Genomic DNA, 22625 nt, shown 5'->3' with positions numbered 1-22625 from the left:
ATTCAACCTTTTTTCTAAAGAATTTCAGGGACAGAAATCCATAAAAACAAGTAGTAGTGAAAATAACAGATCTACAAGCTCATAATGTGTTGCATAATGGCTATTTCACTATTCAATTGTGCAAAAGTGCTTTATTAATGTGTTTTGTACTGTAAGCTTGAGTCCTGGGGAGTGCAGGGGACACACCAAATTAAAATGTATCGTTTGAGTCTCACCTGAAAACCTTTTGGACGCACCACCTGCAAGTTCAATTCAGAGTTTAAATCTGACTCCCGTCATGTCCAACATGTCTCCATCCCTCTCTGATCTTCATGTCTCTCTGACTCCCGTCATGTCCCACATGTCTCCCTACATCCCTCTCTGATACATGTCTCCATCCCTCTCTGATCTTCATGTCTCCCTACATCCCTCTCTGATCTTCATGTCTCCATCCCTCTCTGATCTTCATGTCTCCATCCCTCTCTGATCTTCATGTCTCCCTACATCCCTCTCTGATCTTCATGTCTCCATCCCTCTCTGATCTTCATGTCTCCATCCCTCTCTGATCTTCATGTCTCCATCCCTCTCTGATCTTCATGTCTCTCTGACTCCCGTCATGTCCCACATGTCTCCATCCCTCTCTGATCTTCATGTCTCTCTGACTCCCGTCATGTCTCCATCCCTCCATCCCTCTCTGATCTTCATGTCTCTCTACATCCCTCTCTGATCTTCATGTCTCCCTACATCCCTCTCTGATACATGTCTCCATCCCTCTCTGATCTTCATGTCTCTCTACATCTGATAAAAAGCAATTATTGGCAACAAAAAAGGGAAACAAATGCAGTTACAGTATGTCTGCAGGGGGGTTTTATTTAATACAATTTGACTGAATATGTCGGACCCCTAAATGGACGCTATATTTATGTTTGAAAGGTTAGACTGACTACAAAATAAAAATTGACAACAAACAGATGACAGTAAACAAAACAGAAGGTCATTGAAGAATGATAGCAGATGATAAATTGATATTGTATATTAGGTTTATGCAACACTAATTTGTCATTTGTCAAACAGAGACAAGCAAAAACTCTGAGATGATGATGTGGCACAATATTCTAATGGTAACCAACAATCTAGAGATTGCTTTTCTCAAACCATGCTTTTCCATTTCATTCACCACCAGTCACCATCATGTCAGTGTGTTCTCTCTATTACTCACTTCAAGGGAAAGGCTCGCTCGAGTTCAGGAGTATGCTGGGTGCAGATTCAGAAATTACCCCTGCAAAGGCTGCCTTAATTGCAATGCCATGATTAAAGAAGAGACATCCCCACACAGGTAAAAAATAAATAAAAGGGAGAATTACTTGTAGGACAATATATGTAGTTTGTATCTCCTTACATGTCCTTGTGGCTTCTGCTACGTAGGGAAAACTAAAAGGGAATTAAGAACCAGAATCACAGAACATAAAAGCAATATCAGAACAAAAGATGAAAAATCCCCTATAGCCAGACACTTCAACAGTATTGGACAATGGACATGATTTGTGTACCATGAGGTTTCAAGGCATAGGGACCGGTTATTATTGCAAAGACGAGCATTTTGGATCCATTCCTTATTCATTATTTAATTTAATTATCTAATTAATTAGTCTGCTGCTGTGGATTTGTGTGTGTTATTATGAGATACTGATGACACCTTATATGATATATTCTATGCTTTTTATTATTATGAATGTCATTTAAGAATTAGACACGGCCATATCGCTTTTAAATTATCAGAAATTCTTTATGTTATTTCCACTTGTATGTAAATTCCTACACTGACAAAGGCCTGCGCACAGAAACGCGTCTGTTTGGTTTGACTGCTGCTGCGGATCCTATAATTATGAAACAAGACTCCTAAGATTACTGAGAGTGCATATTTTAAATTCCCACTAGATGGGGCTCTTCTATATATTGAAGGGATAAAATCAAGGGTGGTTACAGATATTGATCAAATTATCAAGTGTGCACTTGAATGTCCAGTGGTAGCACTACACCACAACACAAGAGTGTTTATGTCCTGTTTTCCTGTGATGTCTCCCAGTAGCTTCAGGAGAAATGACGCATTATCATTATTGAGATGGATGAGTAGTTTAGTACAGTTTTACAAACACAGGATATGATGTTATTATCCAAAGTGCCTTGGACTCTGCATGGCAGGGGCGTCCTCCTCCCTGAGCCAAGCTTGCGCCTAACCGCATACCTGAATGGGACGGGGTGTTACAATCCATTTATACATATATATCAGAAACATCAGAAACATCAGAAACAAAATAGTTGGGTGAGGCAATGTCTACCAGTAAGTGCAGTGAATTACTGGTTTGGTATATGTGGCACCAGAGCCTGTCATTAGCGTGACAATGAACAAAGTTCATCCAAGACTCCATGACATCTCTGGCGTCCACCATTGGGCAGGTGATTCACAGGTATCAGGGGTGCAGGGGCATTGATTGATTACCAGTTTGCAGAATTACAGTACATTTCAATTCATCAAGACATTCCGTGAGCGAGGCTTGGTGGTGGGTGGAAGGGGCTAAGGGTTTCACTGGGGTCGTCAGGTGGGCGCCCTCCATCTTTGGTGTTTCATTGACTTACGCCCACGACACGTCAAGAGGGTTCAACAGCAACTCCTGGCGTCCCAGGTGTGCCCCCCTCCGCCCCTATCCCCTTCAACCCCTCACCGGACCATGACCTAGGCATCATTTCGGAGCCCAGCTGTTGTCTCTCCTCCTGCCACTGGCTTGCTCTTTCAGCAGCGCTGGCCAGGGCTTTGATGGTTTGACGTTGGGCCTGGCCTCGGATTCCCATGTCCTTGAGGAGATTACTCTTTGTAATATCAGCCTACTGTGAAGTTCACCTAACTTTGCTACTACAGGGAAAACATTTTATTAATTGTATTACGTATCCAAGTTTACACTTATTCTGTCCCATTTCCATCTTTGGAGGGAAAGGCCATTTTTGTTGTTGTCTGTTGGAGTGAAATTGGTGAGTAAATCTTAACAACAAATCCATGTATCACTCCTTCTGATAAGAAGGTGAGGAAAGTGCCTCCTATCGTTATCTCCATCTAGATACCGTACATAATGTGGAAGCATCACTTCTTACATTTTGCTCAACAAATGAAAGCCACACTACAACAGCAGATAACCTTTGGAGTTAAATGGTGGTTGCGGCTTGCGGGTGATCTATAGCTGTGGTTCTCAACCTTTTCTTTTGCTTCAGCTTTGGACCACTAGCATAGTTTGAACAATCCTCATAGACCACCCCGCTCACCAACACAGCTATATAGTATGTACCAGTGGTGGAAAGTACATTTACTGTACTTATAGTACTGTACAGTTTTGAGGTATTTGTACTTTACTTGAGCATTTCCAATTTCCATTACTTTTACCTCTCCTCCATTACATCTCAGATGCAAATATTGTACTTTTACTCCACTACATTTATTTTAAAACTTTAGTAGTTACTTTGTAGATTTGGATTATTATACAAAACATACATTAACCACTTCAGCCCTTTCAACCATTTGAAAATAGCCGAACTACAAGCTATTTCTAATGTTTTTTTATGCATTTTGAACTTTTTAAATGGGACCATCTGCATAATGAGTACTTTCTAGTACTTTTGGTACTTTAAGTACATTTTGATGGTATACTTTTACTCAAGTAAATGTTGATTACCAGACTTTTACTTGTAATGGAGTAGTTCTACATTGCAGTATTGATACTTTTACTTAAGTAACAAATGTACTTGTTCCACCATTGGTATATAGTACAGTATACAAGAAGACATGTAGTTAGTTCTATTTTATTTCAAATATTTTGTGTTAAACTTTAACACTAATGATCTTCAAGACAGATTCTAGTTGCGTGTCAGACCTCCGGTGTCGTGCAACAAAACTAACTGATCTAGCCTACAGTTGGAGGCCATCGATATTGTCCTTTTCTTTTTGCTGAGGTTTGCGTGATCTGCGCAAAACCCCTTTTGGTGTTTTAAACATTATGTTATAATTTAGCTATTGAAAAATCGTGAAAATATTTAGTTCAGAAAACTGGAGGATTTAGAAGGATTTTTTAAAATTGAGGTCAGGCCTAAATGGGTCAAATGATAAGGGACAATATCGGTGGCACCCAACTGTAACTGATCTAGCCTATACAAGCATGTAGATCAGATATTTACAGTGTGTGATATCACGAGCAACAAAGAATATCAAGTCAGTCAATATTCATTTCGAAGCTTTTAATGGTTAACGTTTGTGAACTTAGGAGATATAATTATAGATATAACACATTTTCTCAGGCACCCCTAGACTAACTTCAAACTTGGCGTGTGTGTCGCCGATGGCCCGGGGATGCGTTGTGCTGAGTGGGTATAATTGGTTCGACAGGCTGATGTTGATGTCATCAGCAAAGGGGTCAGCGATCACAAGATGCAGTTTTGAGATTTCATGGATCTAAATTTAGTATAGCCGATATTGTAGACTACTAGATGTGAATCTAGTAGTCTACAATAGCGGCTATACCTCTAATAATACAACAAACAAACACAAATTCTATGGACCACCTGTAATCATGACATCCACAGATCACTGGCTGAGAAACAGTGGCCTATAGGGTCTATGTATGTGATGTTATCACCCTTGTATCCACTTTAAATGATTAGCTCTGAAAGGAGACACCAGGCCCATGCTTAATAAGCATTAGGTTTGATACAGGAGAAGAGGACTGGTCATCGATTAGGCGCATGCACAGACAGTGCATGGACAGTTGTATTGTTTTTTGACCACCTGCCCAATAGTACTCCAGTAGATAGGGGCCTTTTGTTGGCGAGATATATTTCAACAGTCGTAAATTATAGTTATTCTAATACATTCATAAGGCGCTTTTTGAAAATACAGCAAAAATAACAATGGTCAATAACATTTTAAATGGTAAAATAAACAACAATGAAATCAATAAACACTTTGAGACAAACATAAAAGTGTGCAAGGAAATAAATAAGGCTTAAAGTGATCTTAATCTTGTAATAAATTGAATCCACTGCAGCAGAATTAACACCTTCAATACCTGAAAGTGCTAAGTAGTGGAATGTGTTTAGTTTAGGGGGCGTTTGGTTATATTATAAAGGACTGGAATACAAAAGCATGTTTTCAAAAGTGATTTAAACAGAGAGCCCTACCCGAGGATCTAAAGCTGTGCACACTCGCACAGGCTCATACAGGACCAGCATTTTCTCAAATGTAACTGAGAACCTGGCCAACATCTTAAAATCTGAAATTGACCAGCAACCATTGAAGGGAATCTTGGATCCGTGTGTGATGCCATATGTGATAGCGTGTCATAGTCAATGCAGAATTTTGGCATTTGGCATAGTTGAAGATGAGCAATATCTTTTTTGCTGAGATCCGAGTACAAGGAGTTGCAGAGTGATGAAATGACATTATAAATGCAATATGACACTTGCGTGTCATAGTCAATGCATAATTTTGGCATTTGGCATAGTTGAAGATGAGCAATAGCTTTTTTGCTGAGCTCCGAGTACAAGGAGTTGCAGCGTGATGAAATGTATAAAAAATGTATTGATCTTTGGCATCCTTGAAGCTAAAACTAATTTAGAAGTTTCATTCATTTGTGTATCTTTGAAACTTCTAAATACCCTGTTTAAACAGGGTAGTCAAGTTGAGATGTATGTTTGAGTGTAGGAATCCTGATGCTTTAATGTTTTCATTAAAATAAAAGCTGCAACTCATGGGGCCTCGTAGTGATACATTCAAACAGCTTCAGATAGTCAGTGTGAAATATTATTTTATCTTTTTATGACCATTGTAACTCACTGTGTTAAGTCTATCCATCTGCATGTGCTGTCTAGACTTGTGAGATAAGATAAACCATTATTGATCCCTGAGGGGATAATCAGGATGGAGGATGGAAACTCTTCAACAATGTGTATATGTATATATATATATATATATATATATACACACTTGACCATGCTTTATAATGTGTTATGATTATTGTTTTATGAGCATTATGAGTATTTTGTGAGTGCTTTGTAAAGCGACTACATGAGAAAATAACCTTAAAGTCGCTGAGAGGCGATGGGATGGGCCAGGTTGTCAGACACGCTCTGCTCCGCATACAAAAGGGATTCGCTGGATCCAAAACAATGCGTTTAAGGGGTTTATTAAAGCAATATGAATGACTCAAAGGGTGCTCAAACATAAATCAAAGTAATCACAGCGATCAACGTAAATAAAATAAAGCAAAATAAAGCGGTCAACAAAAAGTACGGCGTCCCACACACCCCCTCTCTCTCACTGTGTGTCAAACAGGTGAACAGGCCACCTTATTCAGTGAACCTTCAGTGAAGGTCCGCCCCTATGCCCGTCAATCAATCACATTAACACCAGTGACGGCCCATTCATTTCATTGACCAAAATATTACAATAATCCAATTCATGGCTCCTACATGCTTATTATAACTATAATTACATAGTGATATAAGCACATTTGTCATGATATGTTGTGTACTTTTATTATGTAGTGATGTCCTAGTGTTTCCTGTTTTCCCTAGTTACTGTTTCCTGTCTTGTCTAACCTCCCTGTGATTGCTAGTTTTCTCCTCCTGTGTCCTGTTAATTTCCCAGCCAATCCCTGTTGATTGATTGTTAGTTCTGTTCACCTGTGTATTGTCATCCTGTGTCTACTTGTCTTAAACCCTCAGTTCCTTGTTTTCCCTGCCAGAGTTTAGATGTTACTGTGTTTAGTCCTAGTTATGTTCTCCTAGTGTTCTTTCTCCTGCATTCACTATTGTGTTCCTGTGTTTTGGAGAATAAATCACCTGCATTTGACCTGCTCTGCTTCCTGACTGTCTGTTCTCCTGAGTCACACCGTGACAACATTAATGCATTAAAGATATAAGACATGGGATGCATAGCAAGTGTTTACTTGAAATAAAAACAACAACCCAGCCTTGTATTAACCAGTGGTTTTTTGATTGATTGATTGAAATATTTATTAACAGTTTGCAGAATTACAGTACATTTCGAGCACAAACTCAATACAAAGGCTGTTAACTGTGAGTGGACGACCCAATTAAGCATTACACTTGTTTACAACAGGGTCCACCATGTTCAATTCATCAAAACATTTAGAGACGTACAAATAGACACTTCTATATAGACAAAAAACAGAACAGGAATTCATCATAATGGAGGTAAAAAGGGAAAAGAAACATATACAGTGAGGGAAAAAAGGGGGGGCGGTGGGGGGGGATTCAGATTTTACGGGGCCAGTTTCGAATTGCGGCCGTCCGTAGGTGCCCTTTGAGAGCGGTTTTGAAGGAGTCAAGGGATTCGCAAGTCTTAATGACTGTTGGTAGGGCGTTCCACATTTTGGTGGCATAGGAGCGAAAATAATTTAGTCCCTTGTTTGTGCCGAATCTGGGTTGTACATGGTTCGTTGCACTCCCTCTGGTGTTGTGGGTGTGGACTTCGTTAACATTAAGGAAGTATCTAGACAGGTACATGGGTATCTTGGTGGTGTATCGAATCTTGTGGACCAGACCCATTGCAAGATGCTGTACTCTGTCGTCGACCCTAAGCCATTCCAGCCTGTCGAAGTGGGCAGGGGTGAGGTGGGTTCGGGGGGCGAGGTCAAGTAGGAGCCTGGCGATAGGCCCCAGTGTAGATATTTTGTTTAGACCCCCCAACGTCGCCTTGACTTATTTTTATAACTCCCTTCATGAGCCCCTTGGGGGCTGAGCCCTGGTGCATTTCACCAGTTGCACCGGTGATATTTTCGCCGCTGGTGTTAACCCAATGAAATTGGGAAGGCATCTGGTACATTTATTTTTTAACCATTATTGTACAGCTCCATCTCAATGAATTATAATATTGTGTAAAAGTTCATTTTCTTCCCTAATATAATTCAAAAAGTGAAATTTTCATATATTCTCAATTCATTGTGTAGTATTTAAAACCTTTTTTTGTTTTAATCTTGATTATTGCGTACAATCATGAAAATCAAATAAATCCTATCTCATTGAATTAGAATATTTTCAAGACCACTAAAAAATGTTTTTTTTTAACGAGAAATGTCGACCATCTAAAAAGTATATGAATGTATGCAATTAATACTTGGTCTGGGCTACTTTTGAACAAATTATTTCAGCCCAGGTTTGCTTTGATAACAGCCGTAAAAGCATTTGTATTGTTCAGTCTTATGTCTCACACCTTCCTCTTGATAATACAACCTAGATTCTCTGTGGGGTTCAGGTTAGGCCAGTTGGCTGGTCAGTTAAGCACAGTAATACCATGGTCAGTACACCAATAACTAGTAGTTTTGGCTCTGTGGGCAGGTGCCAAGTCATGCTGGAAAAGGAAGATCAGCATCAACATATAAAGCTTGTCAATGTACAGAGGCATCAGGTTGTGTTGAGACTCTGGACATGACAAAACACAGTGATGATTTTTAGGCTATGTTATCTGCTGGTGTTGATCCACTGACAGTGAAAACTTAACAATGGTTTCAACACAGCCATCTTTTTAGAGTACATTGTGCTTCATTATGTTGACAAGCTTCATGGAGATGCTAATTTCCCTTTCCAGCTCAATTTGGCACCTGCCCACAGTGCCAAAACTACTTAACTGGTGTACTGACCATGGTATTACTGTGCTTAAATGATCAGCAAACTGGCCTAACCTGAACCCCACAGAGAATCTAGGTTGTATTATCAAGAGGAAGGTGTGAGACACAAGACTGAACAATACAAATTAATTTACGGCTGTTATCAAAGCAAACCTGGGCTTCCATAATACCTCAAGAGTGCCACAGGCTGATCACCTCCATGCCACGCCCCATTGACGAAATAATTTGTTCAAAAGTAGCCCAGACCAAGTATTAACTGCATACATTAATATACTTTTTAGATGGTCGACATTTCTGAACTGAACTGTACGCAATAATCATCAAGATTAAAACAAAAAAAGGTTTTAAATACTTAACTTCATATTGCACACTGAATTGAGAATATATGAAAGTTTGAAAAAATGAACTTTTACACAATATTCTAATTCATTGAGATCTGTATACTTTAATGACCCCTCAACTATAACATCACCCTTGCTGGTCTTTGTGAGTCATGCTGGCCTAATACTGGAGAGACCATCGCCGGCGACCACCGTTTTCTCTGGAGTGGCCCGAATGTTCTCTCCAGTGGGATACCCCAGGACTAAATCTTCGTTAATTGTCTCCACCAGGCTGCGAAGGCATGGGGAGAGAGTATGTTTTGCACTCCGTCCGTGTGTGTGTGTGTGTGTGTGTGTGTGTGTGTGTCCTTCCTTCCGTCCGTCCGTTATCAGCTAATCTCTGGCACCATTGGCCCGATCCATGCCAAACTGTGCACACACACTCCCTGGATGCCAACGACGAACCTCTGCCCCAAATATTCCTCAACGGCCTGTTATAGCGCCACCATGAGGCCGATTTAGGCAAAACACATTTCTGTAGATAACTCGTACACATTTGATCCATACATCACACAATTCGGTATACACTCCATAGTCATGTGATCAACACAGATCTGCACAATTTCCCATCTTCCATCCTGATTGGCTAAGATTGGCTTCCAAAACTCACATGATTGGTCCGTTTCAAACAAAATGCCACAAATCACAAACACAGTGTCCAATTTCCATGAAATTATACACGCACATTTCCACGACGACATGCCACTATTTCTTCCCCAAATCAGCCTCACGGTGGCGCTATAACAGGACAATTCCTGTTTTTACCTATAACTGCATCGACAGCTTATGTATGCGCACTCCCTAGAGGCCATGGAAAAACATTTTCCCTGCATCCCTCCACATCTGCCGGTTATAGCGCCACCATGAGGCCGATTTCTGCAAAACACATTGTTTGTGTTAGTCGCACAGATTTAATCCAAATCTCACGCACATCGGTACACATGATCTCTGTAGTCATGTGATCAAGACGAGCCACTGATTAGCAGTAAGATTGCCTTCCAAAGTTTTCAGGAGTAGCCCGTTTTGTAAAAAATGCTGCACATGTCCTGCTCATCCAGATTTCTATCCTTAGAAATGCTATGAGTGATCTGGCTCTGCATTTTCTCAACAAAACGAAGAAAATTGTTGCAAGAAACAAACAAACAAAAAAACATGTTTATATTACTCCGAAACATTTTGCCAAACATCACACACACTCCTATCCTCCTGGTGGAGACCTGTGCCCAGAAGGGCACTTTTTCTAGTTTGTTTTATCATAAGCCAAAGATACAAAATTACTTCATGAAAATGAAAAAGTGTTACAAATGACAAACCCTTCCCTTAACTTTGCTGTGTCCATGTTTTGTGCCCAATAACTCCACAGAGGCCTAACCATTTCCATGACAACCACTTATCTCGGTCAGAATCAGAAACTCTGAGCATGAGTCTGAGTTGCAAGAACGGCTAATGGGATATTATTATATGACTCATGACTGACTGTGTTGAATCATTTTCTCTGCCTCGGGCCATGTCACTCTGGCCACTATTTATTCTGTCTCCCTACAGTGCAGGGACAGAGGCTGTCGAGCAGGAGAGGATTGGATCTGATCCCCTAGATATATTATCTTATTTTATCAGCAAAATAATGTGCTGTTGCTGCGAACGAACCCTGGCTGCTCCAACATTTTATGTTTCTCTGTTCACCAATGTTGATTAAAAACATATCCACTATCCGTTCTCAAGGACAGACAGAAAGGACAGGAATGATTTACAATACCCAGCCACACGTTGTAAATACGATCATTCTTAAGTAGGATTGCTAATGCATGGCGCTCGAGTGGCACAGGGTTAAAGTACCTCCCTGGCTCCCCATGCTCTGTGGACTTGCTGAGGGTCATAAATATAACATCATAATAACATAATTGGCTGTGTTCAGTTGCTGCGAACGAACCCTGGCTGCTCCAACATTTTATGTTTCTCTGTTCACCAAAACATGGACACAGCATAAACAACATAATTGGCTGTGTTCAGGGGAGGTAAACTGGGCATTGAGGGCAATTTTTGACTTTGTGAATGTACATACTCCCTCTACTATGAGGTCAGCGGGGCTTGCTGAACTAGAGAAGGAAAATAGAGGCCATACATACCCGTACATCCTCCCAGTGGGGCTCCTGCACTGGCAGGTGAACCAGCAGGGTACAACACCAGTGGCAAGCAGTGGGAGGAATTAATTGGCAAAAAATAGGTTAAGATGATCGGCAACGAAAGGATTCCTAATCTAAGAAATTATTTATATTTCTGCTATTATCTGTCCAAGTCTCAAGTCTACAGTTCTGCCCATCTTCATAATCAAATATATATGCCTGTTTAATAGTGCTCAGCCAGTTACTCAAGGTTATTCCAAATAAATGCTACAGAAATGTGGGGATGTCTGCAAAATATAGGCCTATGATAATGATACATGTTTCACATTACATTGCATAAGCTATTTCGCCAATTTCAAATTTCATTATTTTTTCCCCTTCTTTCTTCCTTTTTTTCTTTTTATAAAAACAGATAAAATATGTTCTTTTCAAAGTTTTGGAAAAACCTTCTTTTGAAAAAGATATCTAGAGTATTTAGAGCTTATATTATTTTTGTATTTTCTCGTACCACAAAGTATATAAGGCATAGGTACTGTTAGTGGTTAAGAACACCTATTCACCTTTTTTCTTATCAAATAAAACCCTCCTCTTGGCATTTCAAACATGGCAACTGGCAGCACCCTGGGTTATCTCAACACGTTCTCAGAATTCACAATCGGAGGATGGCATTGGCTGAAAAGGCTGAATATTCCAGTCGGCTCCCCTGCACAAAAATGTGAAATTGTACCCTTGCCTGTAGGGAATTTGAAGAGAAGGGCTATTGCTAGGAGGTAAACTGGCCAAGCCTCAACTAAAACATTTTTTTTTAATTCATTTCTAAAGCTAACACCTGCTTAGATAAACTAAAATAGCTAAACCCTGAATAAACAAAAACAATTGTTCAGTCATCATCAGGGAGGATTCTGCAGTGGCCATTAGCCCAAAATTTGAACTCTCGTAGATGTATTTATCGATTGTGACATTTTCAATCTACGAGAGTTCAAACGTCAAAGACTTATACTGTAGGCTTGGGTGCGTCGAGCGAAACCCCCTGCCTCTAAGTAACACTGAACAATGTACAAATGCAAAATCTAAGGTGCTTTCCTGGTTGCCCCACCTGTCCGATTACTCTCCGGGAAGGTTCTGAAACACGGAGGTCCGTAGTTTTCTATAAGAAAGGTGTTTTAATCCACTCCAATCTGTCATCCATCTTGGATCTGTCCTCGTCTCCACAAATGAGTGCAACTGGCTGCGCAACCCTGGCCGCCAGGGGCGCTGTTTTGCGCAGTTGCAATGGAGGACAGATCCAAGATGGATGACAGATTCCGAGACCGAGTGGATTAAAACACTTTTTTATCGAAAACTAAGAGGAATGGAGCTTGCCTTTAGCAAGCCTATGGAGCCCTGGTGGTGTTATTATGTTTGTGCTCGCACATTTGCAATGCCACCAGGGTTATTGCACAATCATCTGATGCTGAATTTCTTGTGTGGAAATAATACTCAGGAAATAGAACCAGCAAATTTGATTCTTGTTATTTATTCCAATTTCTGTTTGGCCTCTTGGGGGTTCGGATGAAGGTGAAAAGCTTTAGAAAATATAAATTTTATTAATTTAGATTGGCAGCAATGAAGAAATAATGTACTAGAGGTTCGGACTGCTATGCGCAGTACACGGCCCTCACACCTAGAGTTCGGGCTGCTACGCAGCTCTCACACCTGCGCCTCACTGCCGATACGATGATGTCTATAGTTTTCGGGGGCTAGCCGCTGTACCCCTCTGTCTGTGTTCCTTTTGTGCCCATATGGGGATCTCTGATGTCGTCATTAGTACATTAGAATTGTTATGCACAACCATGCAGTCGTTGTTGCAGGACAAAAGATGAACGTTTCGACCAACAAGTGAGTGCTCAGTTGGCACAGAATGTGGAAGTTTGGAACCACAATCATTTTACCTGTCATCAAACTTGCTTCTTCTGGTGTGCAAAATAACTCCCTTTTAATGGATTAGGCTGCTACATTATAACCTATACCAGCAGTGATTGCCAACCTGTGGACCAGGGCCCACTGGTGTAGCCTGACAACACTGGTGGGCCGTGAGGATATTGTAAGAGGGCCCAATTGTGGAAAAAATAAGAATTTAATGATACATTTAAAATAACATTAACATTCAAATATTTTTTCTTGACAAAATTAGTTTTCATTGTGATACAGATAAATGGGAAATTAAAGTACACTACGTTAGTTAATGGATCCAAACCGGAAGACAATTGATTGTCTTGGATTGGAAGACAATTGAAAAGAGAGTTGAGCCAGAAGGCAAAGCTCTCTGTCTACCGAGCAATCTTCGTTCCTACTCTCACCTATGGTCATGAAGTGTGGGTCATGACCGAAAGAATAAGGTTGCGAATACAAGCGGCCAAAATGAGTTTTCTTCGACGGGTGGCTGGCATCTCCCTTAGAGATAGGGTGAGTTCAGTCACACGAGAGAGACTCGGAGTAGAACCGCTGCTCCTTCGCCTGGAAAGGAGCCAGCTTAGGTGGTTCGGGCATCTGGTTAGGATGCCTCTCGGGCGTCTCCCTAGGGAGGTCCTCGACGCATGTCCGACTGGGAGGAGACCCCGGGGCAGACCAAGGCGCAGTTGGAGGAAACACATCGACTCACTGGCCTTGGAACGTCTCGGAATCCCCCAGGAGGAAGTCACTAATGTTGCTCTGGTCTGGAGAGGGAAGTCTGGAGCACTCTGGTGGAGCTGTTGCCCCCGCGACCTGACTACGGATAAGCGGTTGAAGATGGATGGATGGATTCAAATAAAAGATTCTCTCAGAAAGCCATGGTGGTGGTCAGATGGTTTGGCCGCAAACGCCTTCAAGATTTTCTGTTAAGTAGGCTTTTTGTATTTTTTTATGTGGTGGTAAATTTATATACAGTACAACTATTTCTATATTAAATGGAATCTATTAAATTTAAACTATTCAAAACATAGTAGAAGCTACGTGTATATCATAAAGTAATAAAGTATTGAACTGCAGTGATTCTAAAAGGGGTCCTTGAGTTCCAGACAGAAATGAGGGAAAGAAGTTCTGTTTCATTCCTTCCTGAAAAACAAAGGTGAATAATGCCTCTCGCGCTCTGCGCAGGTCGAGTCTTAATATAAACAAAATCATGTGATGTGTAGGCTACCCGTGCGTTTATAATATAAGCACGTGATAGCCTACGCGCAGTCTCTTTGAAACTTCTCGCTACTTGACGTGAGTGTCGTAGGTAAGTGTAGCTCCTAGAATCTGTTGGTTTATTGGTTACACACTATGATGTTAAGCAAGAAAAAAGGAAGTACCAGAGGAGAGGTCAAGGGGCCTCTCGGCATCTTGCAACGTTCCATATTTCTATATGTTGTATGGTTCGTCTATGCTTTGTCCTACAGGCGCTGAAAGCTGACCATCGCATAACCCCGAGGAAAAGCAGAAGTATCGAGTGGAACATACAGAAAATCGTCATCTGGAATTTGGCATCATGTTAATCATGTATAAATGGGCAGGGAAAGCTTTGACCAGTGCGCAGACTTCACGAACTGTCACTTGGTGATTGTACATTAAATCTGCAAGGGAGAGCATTCTGACGCCCATGAGATCTCATGTAATACATTTCATTCTATTATTCAATCTGTAATACTTTAACTTTATGCAATTTTATTAAATACATGTTAAATCCTTAATACCTTTGTCCATTCTTAAACTTCACCAATTAAAGGACGTGCAGAGATAGCGTGCTCCCAGAGGGTTTTTCTAAAGTATCTCACTGCACAATTTGTTTTGTTATTATCGAGAACTATCTCCATCAAATCCTAGAATCAGTTCTGTATTTGCAGGTCCAAAGAGTTAGTAAGACACTATATGTGTCGTGGTGTTGACATCCTTCCTGTGGCTATTGCCAATAGCGCAAATTGTTGCCCTCTTAAGGCTGTGGTTGTCAAACTATCACCACCTCTCTTTGTTTGTCTGGAGGATTTCTAGCGACACACACTGTCTCATTAGGGCGGGTCATTGTTGAATACATCATTGGAGTGTATTATCCCTGTTGGTTTAATGTGAAGGTCAAGGGGTCCTGGATTGAAGGGCCTAGGCACATCCTGTTTCAGCGGGACTGTCTCAAGTCCCAGAGGAAGGAGGTATTGGACATTGTGATGCCAACTGTTAGAAGATCTGCTTGGTATGCCCACAGTGAAGCTATCCTCCAAACATTGCTGTGCTCGAAGGATCAGAAGGAGAGGATGTACATGGAGGTACATGGAGAGAATCCTAGCCATCAGGGGAGAATGTGACACAGACACTCAGCTGGGAGACAACTCTGTAAGAACAAGAAGTACACCTGAGATCAATTATGATGCTTCTGACCAGCATTGATTAGCTGGTCAGAAGGTGTGTCAGAGCCACCTCTCACCTGCACACTAAACACCTTGGAGATTAAGAACTTCATCGACACCCCCATAAATGGCCTTGCCACACTCAAAGCATTGAGAGGGTGGTTAAAATGGTGACTGAGGCTTCTGCTACATACTTCTGTCTAAGGCTGAGTCAAAGCAGGACTTGTTCAACCTTGTAAAGTTCAGAAAGTGATAATTGATCATCATTTTATCCAGTGATATACATGCACTTGAATTGTTAATACATATGTTAATTTGATTTGACTTTGTCAATATAAATTATTTCCTTTGTCTTTAAAAATCCTAAAAAGGTTAAAACAGGCAAAATGTGCAATTTCGAAGTACAACATAATGTAGTTTAGAGTTATTCTATCCAAAAAGTATTTGAATTCTCCATCAAAAAACACACAAAATAGTGTAATTTAGACGCATTCCTTTAGATTTTAAATCATATAAATGAGGTAGAACGGGTACAATTACCGATTTAAAAATGCAAATTGATGTTGGTAAGAGTTGTCCTATCCAAAAAATAATGTCATATTTGAATTCTCCATCAGAAAACACACAAAATAGACACCCAAGCCTTTTGGAAAAAAAACTGACTGACCCATGTATGAACTGTGGGCGGCATTCTACCACTCTCTGTGAGAGAGGCTAGGCTGCGTGAGGTGGAGAACCTCCTGTTCAAAGGAGACCATCCACCTTCTGGGCTCCCCGCTGGGGTCCCTTCTGATGGGAAGGTGAAGCGCAAAAGCGGGTCTCGCGGCGAGCATGCTCACCCGGCCCGTAAGAGGTCATTGACGGCTGTCACAACAACTGCTCCATCTAGCCATGAAATGGACGATTTGTGGGCTGAAATAGAGCGCCGTAAGGCAATGGTACGGCCACCACCTCCCCCGCCACAGGCGGTCCAGCAGCCACCGCTTCCCATGCCACAGGCGGTCCGGGAGCCACCGCCTCCCCAACCACAGGGGTTCCGGGAGCCACCGCCTCCCCCACCACAGGCGGTCTGGGAGACGGATGGAAATCATGATCTAGAACATGAGTGGGCAACTTTGACGATGGAGAGGTCCACTATATTTCCACACTCACTCCGGAGGGCCACAGTGCATATTACTGTCGTAGCAAAAATTCCCGATCTACAAGCTCAAAACGCATCGCAATGTGACGCGTTTTGAGCTTGTAGATCAGCGATTTTTGCTATATTTGAATTGAAAAGCTGAATAATTTTTTGCTATTTTTGAATTGGAATCCTGAAAATTTCAAATGCATTTAGTTATAGTTATGTTAACTTTATGAACTGTTAACATAACTTGGACACAAAAAGACAATAACATTTTAATACTAGTCATTAAGTACTAGTCATTTAATACTAGTCATGAAGTAATTAAAGCGGGTTTGGAATTGTAACAGCTGAAATCAATACTATATCAGTATTCTGATATTAACATGCGGCCCGCATTAAGTGAAAGTGGGGGCCGCATGTGGCCCCCGGGCCGCCAGTTGCCCACCCCTGATCTAGAATTAGACTATGATTATGATGATGCCATGTCAACTAGACTCTAGTTGACATGGCATCATCATAATCAGTCTGAATTAAGCTCTAGTTACTAGAGTTTCAGACTCTATGTTCCATGACGTGGATGATATGGAGGAGCTCAGGAAGCACTGCACTGGGAAACGGGCCCTGCACATTGCGTGCAACGCTGCGTGCTGCCCTGGCTAAGATTGAGCTAGAACAGGGGTTCTCAACCCGTGGGTCGCGACCCCTCGGGGGGTCGCCAAATTATTTTGGGCGGTCCCCAATTATTATTTTTTTAAATGTTTTTTTTTTTTTCCAACTGAATGGCTGGAAAGTGGAAATGAAGAGTTTACATATAGTACACATAGTACATGCATACACCTTCCCTATTTATTGATGGTGTATTGTCTATTATTAAGGTTATTGTAGCAGTCAATTTATATTGGGGGTCGGGAGGCGGCGGGGTAGGGGTCCCGAGACACTGCCAAAGCATTTCCGGGGTTCCCCGGCCAAAAACGTTGAGAACCCCTGAGCTAGAAGACCCTCGTGGGGCGAGTAACCCATTCTTCAAACGGCTTGTCTCATAGGAGGGCTGTCGACAGTTCAGAAACCCGTCCACCAGTTACATCATCACTCACTAGGCAGATTTTGTTTTTTGAAAGAAAATATTTCGATTTATATTATCGTGAGAATGATGGCTTCCATTATCGCATCGCATTGCAACTTTTCAGGAATAGTAAGCCTGCTGTTTCTATTAGCTTGGATTCCCCGTTGATGATGTCACTGGTGGACGGGTTTCTGAACTGCCCAGCTCCTATGAGACACAGACCAAAGCATTGTGTCATTTTATCGTGAACATTAGTGAAGACCAATTCTATGAAGGTAGGTTGAAAAGTGGTGAAGTGGTCCTTTAAGTTAGCTCTGGTCCAAGTCCTAAAGGCTATGGACCTAGTGCGAAATACACAATACAAACACACGCACACACGCGCGCGCACGCACGCACGCACGCACACACACACACACACACACACACACACACAGAGAGAGAGAGAGAGGTGAGTGTACAAGTCACATGATAACATGTACCGTATTTGTCATCACGCTGCAAGAAAAAGAAAACAATAAAATACAGGCGCAGCTCTTTGGCTGGGGCATAATCATTTCCACATCTGCTCTGCACAACACTGGCTGTGGTGAACTGAACGCACTTCAGGCAGCATGATGTGCTTCACCTTAATTTAGTTCAACCTTAACCCATGATTGCGCATTTGAAAATGACGTGTTAAAAAAATCCACACAAGCAAAACGCTCGATTCATAACGTGCACAGGCGTGCTCTTTTGCTCACATTTCTTCGCGGAGTAACAACATTCCGCCCCACCCCACCAGAAACACACCATCACCACCACTCACACACTGACTGTACGTAAATCAGGAAGCAACGAGGAGGCACACATTTGTTTTTAGTCGAAGACAGACAGACAGACAGACAGACATACAGCTTGTAAAAACATCACCGTTTGTTCAAACTAAGCCGTGGAAATTAAATAACTACTACGTTGTTGTTGAACAAGACAGACCGCCGTGCTGCTGACTGGCACTGCATCCAATCAAAGACTCCCCGCTGTGAATGCATTTGGTCCAGTCTAAGCGGAAAAGGGTATGTAATGTAGCCTATACACTGTACTGTACAGTGTGCATTTGTGCACTACACTGTATTTATGTGCTTGACGCAATAGCAAATTGGCGATTAGAAATGCAAGGACATGGGTACCGTTTTATTATTATCTTAATGGTTTCATTTGTATTATTTATTATATCATTATCATAACCCTAATCGCTCTGATCACTTTAGTATCGTAGCGTCGCGTATCCACGTCGAGTTGTTTACTACCGAGGGTATGAGTGATATATATTTTTTATTTTTCCCCTCCGTGTTTGGTTTCGACCACAACAACAAAAATATGCGCGGAATGTCGTTTTCGTGTTCGGCTGGTCCACCTGCAGTAGTCTGAGTAGTCAGTAGGCTGATACATTTTGTTAAGTCAGGTGGTCTTGGGTCGCAGCAGCCGCGTTGCTGCTGACAGTGACAGACAGTGTGTCGATGCATTGTCGTGTAGTTTGCAAGAAGTGTCACATCACACGTAGCCCAGCCCTGCTGCTGTCACTGTCAGCATGTTTATGCTTGTGTCTTTCGAGAGAGAGGGCAAAGATCAGAGGTAGAAGAATGAATGTACTGTACAGTTGTAATTGTAAAGGCTGGAGGCATTATGGTTTTATGATTATTATGTGTGGATTCACCTTCATCCGAACCCCCCAAGAGGCCAAACAGAAATTGGAATAAATGTCAAGAATCATTATTATGGATTGGTCACCAGCTGGCTCCACCTGACCTGTCAATGGGACGTACATGCATCATGTATGTAGAAATAAACGCTCAAGGCCTATAAAAGCAGACTATACATTAGCCTGCCTGTAATTCAAAAGGCCTGACATCAGTGTTTTCATTTTGTTCACATGTAAGTAGGGCCTTTCTGAGATGGTTGTTGTCTATAAAAGGAAAGGTTGGAGCCCAAAGCAATCCTGTTACTTCCACCGCAGCAGCCATCTATAAATAAAATGCACAAGAGTGAGTGTTTACTGTTTAGTGTTTACTACAGGCTATATACCTTCAGGGTGGCTAGTAATGTTGACAGTTATATTGTTTAATGGCCTATGATTTGTGATAAGATTTATGAAGAATTTGTTACACTGACTAAACTCTTCTCGTGATATTGTTGATATTACAAATCAGTCTGATGCAATCTAGTTTTTAGATTCGTTTGAATAAGGCGGTGGAGGGTGGACTGGATCGGGCTTGGAGGTTAGTGGACAGCATTCCTCCATATCACACAGGAATGAGTGACCCTGACTCAGGGGTGGTGGGGGAGAATCCAAGATGTTTGCTTAGCCATCACATGGCTTCTTCCATTGCATTCTTTCATTCACCTTGTAGAGAAACAACATTCTTTCTCACTTGCCTGTAAGATTTCAGTGTATTTGAAAATGTTTTTTAGGCCTAACTGCACATTTTAGTACACATTTTCTGGTGTCTTTCAGTTCTCTCAGACATCTGTCTGCATTGGACTGACAGAACCTCACCAGTAAGTGATACTTCTCAGCGAGAAGGTGTGCATACTTATTAGACAATAGATTAGACTGTACTTTGGCATATGCACACAATCGCATACAGAGATAATATGCTTGTACGCAGGTGATTCACTGACTAGTCAACTTCCGCTCAGACTTACAAACTTCCTCTCCCCAGCCTCTTCTTACTTCCTCTCTTGATCACGGCACGCCTGTCGTCGTCTGACAGGTTGAGTCATGTCACCTGCAAACAGCTTCTTTATGCAACACTGTGGTTGTCCTAAGGCGTGCTGTTGCCACACAGCACCCATTCCCATAGTGACAACATAGCTAGTCACCAGCAGTGATGACACAACACAGCATGTCAGACCCCTGTGGAAGACACATGGTAGACATGATACAATCGTCAACTTACTAGAATGGATGGGCAATCCACAGGTGGTGTCGAATGTGTCTGTTAAACATCCCTTGCAGGAGGCAAGGGATGTTTGACATTTTCCCACAGCAACATTAGGGAACATCAGGGGGACACCCCAGGGATTGATGGGAGACGGCCATGCATATTGCATTACAAAGGAAAACAATGTATTTAACCCATTAAAACCGGGAAAGCTGGGAACATCAGGGGGACACCCCAGGGATTGAAGGGAGACGGCCATGCATATTGCATAACAAAGGAAAACAATGCATTTAACCCATTAAAACCGGGAAAGCTGGGAACATCAGGGGGACACCCCAGGGATTGATGGGAGAAGCTATATATAAAAACAATATATTTAATAAAATGTTGAAATCACACAAGAAAAGCAGGCCCCATGATGAGTGTAATAGTTCCCCCTAGACTCTAGAGTCATAAGTGTTCTTTTGTGAGGGAGATCACATGGAGGAACACTGACTGGTCCTGCAGCACTATTATTGTCCTGCATCTTCCAAATTGTCTGCCAAACATGGCCATCTGTTTGTTTGTGTGAATGTCACTGTGTTTGTACATGTCATGCAGAGACAGAGGGGCGGGTAGCAGCAGAAGAGAAGAATTGTTGCTAGTGGTCCATAATGTATGTAACTCAGGATGTCTGGTCATCACGCAATTTTGTGTGTGTGTGTGTGTGTGTGTGTGTGTGTGTGTGTGTGTGTGTGTGTGTGTGTGTGTGTGTGTGTGTGTGTGTGTGTGTGTGTGTGTGTGTGTGTGTGTGTGTGTGTGTGTGTGTGTGTGTGTGTGTGTGTGTGTGTGTGTGTGTGTGTGTGTGTGTGTGTGTGTGTGTGTGTGTGTGTGTGTGAAGGGGGGTTTGGGGGTACACCTGTACAGTGTGTCTCCCCTTCACTTTGCATCATGCCCTTCCATTCTTTCTTAATTGGTCATATTAGAGACATACAAGATAGTCCTATTTTTAGACAAGTATTCGAATGTGAGGTCGGCACACTACTACTCCATTCTCCAAGAATCGGAGTGACTGTGAGCTGGCAGAGCCCAGAGGCAAACATCTTCGCTCGCGTCAGTGCAGCTGTAGCTCAGCCAAAATGTCACAGCGTGTTCATCAGCGATCTGACTCAGCTGGCTAGCCACTGCACTGGCCCAGCTGTCATCACGGCTGAGTTGCAACTTGCAATGGATATACTGTACTGTAACTGACCTTGATTATAATGACGACGATGATGATGATGATTTGGGTCTGTTTTCTACATTGCTACTGTGGATGATTTAGTGCAGTGGTTCCCAACCTTTTATCATTGGAGCCCACTTTTTAATCTAACAAAAGTTGAGACTATCTATCTATCTATCTATCTATCTATCTATCTATCTATCTATCTATCTATCTATCTATCTATCTATCTATCTATCTATCTATCTATCTATCTATCTATCTATCTATCTATAAATGTCTGTCTGTCTGTGTACGGCTGTAATGCACATAACTCGAGAACCGTTAGCCCCACCGACTTCAAATCCGACAGACGCGTTCCACATCCCTGCAGGGAGTGCAGTGCCCGGTGTCGAGTCGGTCGGACCCACAGTTGTCCAGAACCGCCACAAAAATCCTCTGCCCGGGCTCTGGACAGGGCCCCTTCCCAGGGTCCATATATGGAGCTAGCCTGTTCTGACATCACAACACTCCATATTTGGGATGCCTGACACAGAACTCCATATATAGGAATAAAGGGACACAGACAGACAGACAGACAGACAGATCCTCCGAGTTCTCCCCCGGTGGACTCTGTTTGTGTGAGGGCTGAGGGGTGCTTGCTGCTGCTGCTTTACACCACCCTGAGGCTACATAGTGATTCTCATCATTTCAATAAATAATCATAAATATACTATTTCACATTAACAATGTTGGTAAAACTAAGATATGGGGATATATATTATACATTGCAATCGCATCGCGTTCTCATTATAATACTGCT

The 22625-nt window shown here is 41.9% G+C and overlaps 1 protein-coding gene across 1 annotated transcript in view; it reads left to right on the top strand.

Annotated features, from left to right (window-relative positions):
- The first annotated feature begins 18536 nt into the window (after window positions 1–18536).
- Window positions 18537–22625, top strand: part of LOC306925290 (uncharacterized protein) — a 65101-nt gene continuing 61012 nt past the window's right edge. The window contains exon 1 of the mRNA XM_079504031.1: window positions 18537–18753. The gene's annotated coding sequence lies outside the window, so the exon portion shown is untranslated. The remainder of the gene's footprint in view (window positions 18754–22625) is intronic.

This window comes from Electrona antarctica (assembly GCF_951216825.1).
Source record: "Electrona antarctica genome assembly, chromosome: 6".
NCBI classification, from domain to species: domain Eukaryota; kingdom Metazoa; phylum Chordata; class Actinopteri; order Myctophiformes; family Myctophidae; genus Electrona; species Electrona antarctica.
The sequence above is the reverse complement of the archived record's forward strand: the minus strand, read 5'-3'. Positions and strand labels throughout refer to the sequence as shown.